At 39.5% G+C, this 6151-nt stretch overlaps 1 pseudogene; it reads left to right on the top strand.

The window, feature by feature from the left end:
• Window positions 1-4215: 4215 nt before the first annotated feature.
• Window positions 4216-5185, top strand: LOC123926953 (annotated as a pseudogene).
• The last annotated feature ends 966 nt before the right edge of the window (window positions 5186-6151 follow it).

The raw sequence follows: 6151 nt of genomic DNA, 5'->3' as shown, positions 1-6151 counted from the left end.
AGGCAAGCTCCCCCAAGCACACTCAGGGGTTTTGGATCTACGAGTTAGGAAGTATAAGGGAAAACATAATCTTTTAACTTCAACATTTCTTGTATTGCTTGCATTTTACAATGGTATGCATTTTATTTTACGTTATTTAAGGAAGAAATAGGTACATGAAGCAGAGAGCATGAGCTGGCCAGACTTCAGATTGGCCCTGTGTTGACATCCAGGCCCCCATCTGGCACTGGAATGTTTCCATGGGTGGGTAAGGACTTGGTGTAGTGTAAGAATCCACAGTTGGGGCCAATGATGCTCCCTACAGGGCTTGGCCCACACTGCCAAGGAAGGGTAGTGGGGCTCAGCCTACCAAGTATCTGGCTTTTCCCAGGGGGCTCAGGTTTAGTGGCAATTGAGATGGACAGGGTTTTATTTCACAAGAAATGAGCAGAACCTGAAAGTAGACAACACAAAACTAAAGATCATGGACAACCAAGGTCTAATCCATGCCAGTATACAGCTCATGTGCTGCCATGATAGTTGGGGCCAGAGGAGACAGGGCAGGGATGGTGTAGTGGGGGGAGGGAAGTGAAGGGAAGGAGAGAATGCCCAAGGTCTCTTCTGGGAAGTTTCCAAATCAGGGATTCAAAGCTAAGCAATGGTTTGAGAGAAAAAGTTCTTTCAGTCATGGAACTTTAGATAGTCACTTTCTTCTCTGATTCTCAGATCCACATTTGCAGATGAGAAGCTATTGAGAGGATCAAAATGAGAAAACTTTGTTTACATGATTAGGTCTTCTATTGTCAACAGATAGAACACAGCCCCATTTCTATACCCTGCCTGTTTTCTCACTGACCATAGGGGTAGGCATGTGTGGGCTCTATACAGGCTTAGAGATTCATTACTTTTACTCATATGTCTACAAAGGCTTTATTTCACAGGAAACTGCTGTCTTTTATCTGGGAAAACAGGTATCCTAACACAGATGACCCTTAAAACAAGAGCTAAGGGGTGACATCATGGACAAAGATCAGAAACAAGACAAGGATAGAAGCTTCACCATTGCTATTCAACATTGCACTGGGTCCTAGCCAGAGCAATTAGGCAAGCAAAATAAATAAGAGGCGTTCATATTGGAAAAGAAGAAACAAACTATCTTTATTTACAGATGACATGATCCCATGCATAGAAGATCCCAAAGAATCTATGAAATGGCTACCAGAGGTGATACATTTAACAAAGTGGCAAGATACAAGATCAACACATAAAAATATTTGTGTTTCAATATACCAACAATGAACAATCCAAAAAGGAAATTTTAAAAAGTGATTCCATTTACAACACCATCCTAAACAAACAAACAAACAAAAAATACTTAAGAATAGATTTAACTGGGGCTCCTGGGTGGCTCAGTGGGTTAAAGCCTCTGCCTTCAGCTCAGGTCATGATCTCAGGGTCCTGGGATCGAGCCCCGCATCGGGCTCTCTGCTCAGTGGGGAGTCTGCTTCCTCCTCTCTCTCTGCCTGCCTCTCTGACTACTTGTGATCTCTCTGTCAAATAAATAAAATATTTAAAAAAAAGAATAAATTTAACTGAGGAGGTGAATGGCATATATGCAGAAAACAATAAAACCAAAGAAACCAAAAGGAGAAACCAAAGGAGACCTAAATATATGGAAAACATCTTGTGTTCACAGAGTGGAAGAGTTCGTATTGTTAAGACATCAGTACCCCTCAAGAATATCTATAGATTCAATCCATTCCCAATCAAAATCTCAATGGCCTTTTTTGAGGCAGTGAAAGAGCCAAATCTTAAGTTCATATGGAATTGCAGGGGACTCCAAATAATCAAAACAATTTTGAAATGGAAGAACTTTTCATAATTCTGGAGACTGCAAATTCCAAGATCAATAATTTTGAGTAAAGATAACTGGGGTCTCCCCAAAAAGAGAATTGCCAAATGATTGCTAAATCTATTACCTTAAAAAAGTAATGTAAAATAAAGAAAGATGGAGGCCATACAAACAACAATCATGTCCTGAACTTCCATTTAAAAAAGAAAATATGGGACACTCCAGCATAATTGCAGTTACCAGACAGTGGAAAATGAGCATGGATTGGATTCTGCTACATGGCTGTATGGTCTGTGCTGCACATAAAACTGCCTAGTCTGATGCTTACGAAGGACTCAAGCTCTTCTTTTTTTATTATTGTGTTATGTTAGTCCCCATACAGTACATCATTAGTTTTTTATGTAGTGTTCCATGATTCATTGTTTGTGTATAAGACTCAGTGCTCCATGCAATCTGTACTCTTCTTAATACCCATCACCAGGCTCACCTGTGACCCCAACCTCCTCCCCTTCTAATACCCTCCATTTGTGTCCTGAAGTCCATAGTTTCTCATGGTTCATCTCCCAGCCTGATTTCTCCCCCTTCAGTTTTCCCTTCCTTCTCCTAATGTCCTCCATGCTATTCCTTATGTTCCACAGATAAGTGAAACCCTGTGATAATTTGCTTTCTCTGTTTGACTTGTTTTACTCAACATAGTCTCCTCCAGTCCCATTCATGTTGATGCAGAAGTTGGGTAGTCATCCTTTCTGACAGTTGAGTACCATTCCATTGTATATATGGACCACATCTTCTTTATCTATTCATCTGTTGAAGGGCATCTAGGCCCTTTCCACAGTTTGGCTACTGTGGACATTGCTGCTATGAACACTGGGGGCATATGGTTCTTCTTTTCACTACATCTGTATCTTTAAGGTAAATACCCAGTAGTGCAATTTTTTTGGTCTTTATTCAAAATTATTAATCTTGCACTTCTCAGCCTCCAGAACTATGAAAAATAAATGTTTTTTTCTTTAAGCTTTTTAAATGAATTTAGAAACTAAGTAGTCTCATTTCCTTGTACAAATTTATTAGTTACTTTAGATATTTTTATTGAAGCCTTTTGATACAAGACCAACCAGGACTTTTTCTGTATGCATGATATCAGCCTTCATATTCTTTGGTGTGTTGACTCCTTTGTGGTATTTTGCTGGTAATACACTTACCTTTTGACTTTGTGCAAAAGAAAGAAAGAAAGAAATGGAAGAACTTACATTTCCAGAATTCAAAATCTACTATAAAACTATAGTAATTTAAAAAAACAACTATGTGGTACTAACATAAGAATAAACACATAGACCAATACAATCGGATAGAGAACTTAGAAATCAACCCTCATATATACGGTCAACATATTTTAAACAAGAGTGCCAAGACAATCCATGGGAAATGGATAGTCTTTTCAGCAAACCTGCTGGGAAAACTGGATATCCACAGAGAGAAGAATGAAGTTGGACCTTTACCTTAAACCACGTTAAAAAATCAAGTCAAAATGGACCAACCTAACATAAAGGCTAAAACTATAAAACTGCTAGGAAAAAAATAGATGTGTAAATCTTCATGACCTTGGATTTGGCAATGGATTCTTAGATATGACACCAAAACCATAAGCAACAACAACAAATAGATAAGTCAAACCTCTATTGAAATTACAGACACCAAGGGACATTATCAGAAAAGTGAAGACAACCTACAGATTGGATAAAATATTTGCAAATTATATACCTGATAAAAGTCTAGTATCCAGAATACATAAAAAATTCTCACAAGAGACAAACAACACAACTTAAAAATGGGCAAAATAGATACTTTTCCCAAGGAAGTTAAACAAATGGCCAAAAGCAGGAGATCCTCAACATCATTAGTTAGAAAAAAGCCAATTAAAACCACAATGTGTGGAGAGGGTGGCTGGGTTATGGACATTGGGAAGGGTATGTGAATGGTGAGGGCTGTGAAATGTATAAGCCGGATGATTCACAGACCTGTGCCCCTGGGGCAAATAATACATTATATGTTAATAAAAATAGTTAATAAAAAAACCACAATGTGGTACCACTTCACACCCACTCAGGTGGCAATAATCATCAAAAAAAAAAAAAAGTGTTGGTGAGGACTTGGAGAAATTGAAAGACTTGTACATTGCTGGTGAGAATGCAAAATAATTTGGCGTCTAACAGTTTGGCAGTTCCTCAAAATGTTAAACATGAAATTACTGTATGACCCCATATTCACTCTTAGGTCTATATATTTTTTTAAAAAATTGAGCAGATCCTGCGCCCAAGGAGACTCACACAGCCAACATTATCTTCTTTGCACAACTCTTAATGGCTATCTCTCTCCTGGGCACAATGGCAACTCTTAAGGAAAAACTGATGGCACCAGGTGCAGAAGAGGAAACCATCCCAAACAATAAGATCACTGTAATGGGCATTGGACAAGTTGGTATGCTGTGTGCCATCAGCATTCTAGAAAAGTCTCTGGCTGATGAGCTTGCCCTTATAGATGTTTTGGAAGACAAAGGCAAAATGATGGATCTGCAACATGAGAGCTTAAAATTGTAGCAGATACTCTGTGATTGCCAATTCTAAGATTATAGCGGTGACCGCAGGAGTCCATCAGCAGGAGAGCAAGAGCTGTCTCAATCTGGTGCAGAGGAATGTTAATGTCTTCAAATTCATTATTCCCCATATAGTCAAATACAGTCCTGATTGTATCATTATTGTGGTTTCCAACCCAGTGGATATTCTCACATATGTTACCTGGAAACTAAGTGGGCTACCTAAGCACCATGTTATTGGAAGTGGGTGTAATCTGGATTCTGCTAGATTTCACTATCTTATGTCTGAAAAACTTGTCATTCATTCTAGCAGCTGCCATTGATGGATTTTGGGAGAACATGGGGACTCAAATGTGGCTGCATGGAGTGGAGTGAATGTGGCAGGCGTTTCTCTTGGGAACTGAATCCAGAAATGGGAACAGGCAATGACAGTGAAAATTGTAAGGAAGTGGAGAAGATGGTGGTTGGAAGTGCCTATGACGTCATGAAGCTAAAAGGATGTACCAATTGGGGTGTTGGATTAAATGTGGCTGATATCATTGAATCCATGTTAGAAAATCTATCCAGGATTCATCCAGGTCAGTGATGGTGAAGGAAATATACGTCATGGAGAATGAAATCTTCCTGAGCCTTCCATGTTTCCTGAAGTGTCAGGGATTAATCAGTGTGATCAACCAGAAGCTGAAGGACGATGAGGTTGCTCAGCTGAAGAAAAGTACACATACCTGTGGGACATCCAGAAAGACCTAAAAGACTTGTGACTTCTGGCTGCTAGGCTGTAGACATTTAAACAATACAACATGATTAACCATGAGCCTTTAGTTTTCAGCATGTGCATGGATCACAGTTTGCTTTTATCTTTCTACATATGTGAACTTGGGCTCACAGACTGGAAGCCCATGCTTGGTTTACCGCTTGCAACAGGAGCCCTTGAACAGATAATATTATCATATAATGCTTCTTTAAAAAAAAATTGAAAACAGGTTCTCAAGCAAGTCATTGTACACACATTTGTAGCAACACTATTCATGATAGCTAAAAGATGGGAAAACAGTGAATGTCCACCAGTGGATGACTAGATAAACTGACTTATATACATATAATGGAATATCATTTCAGCACATAAAGGGATAAAGTACTGGTATATAGTAAGATATGGACAGCCCTCCAAAACATGATGTTAGGTGAAAGAAGCCAGGCACCAAAGACTGTATATTGTACAATTCCATTTATGCGAAATATCCAGAATTGATAAATCCATAGTGATGGGGGAAGGAGATGGAGGGGGAAAGAGGAGAGATTCCTTAATGGATAAGGATCAGTGACCTACTAAGAACAAAAATGTCAACATTCTCCACAGGACTTAACCATGGCTAGGATTACCCCTGAAACGAATGTAACACAGTGTGTCAAAACACTGGGACTAGAAAGGAGCTTCCCCAGTCTGATTGAAGGGCATTTAGTCCAAAAAAATTCACAAAAGAAATTTGAACAGTTGAACTTACAAATGATGGTGGGGGGGGGGTTTGGAAAGTTTGAAGCATTTATACCTCTTGTGTTTTTAAAGCTTAAAACTCCACTAAGACTTTTGGAGCATCCTGTATGAACCTGACCCCTCTCCTCCTTAGCACTCACCATCCCTCCCCAGAGGCCCCCCCCCATCAGTTGCCTTCAGGACAAAGTCTTGTCAAGTCCTTCCACCACCTCTTGCCCCAACTCTCTCTCCG

The sequence above is a fragment of the Meles meles genome, chromosome 16 (genome assembly GCF_922984935.1).
Source record: "Meles meles chromosome 16, mMelMel3.1 paternal haplotype, whole genome shotgun sequence".
Classification (NCBI taxonomy): Eukaryota; Metazoa; Chordata; class Mammalia; order Carnivora; family Mustelidae; genus Meles; species Meles meles.
This window is presented reverse-complemented; position numbering and strand designations above follow the sequence as displayed.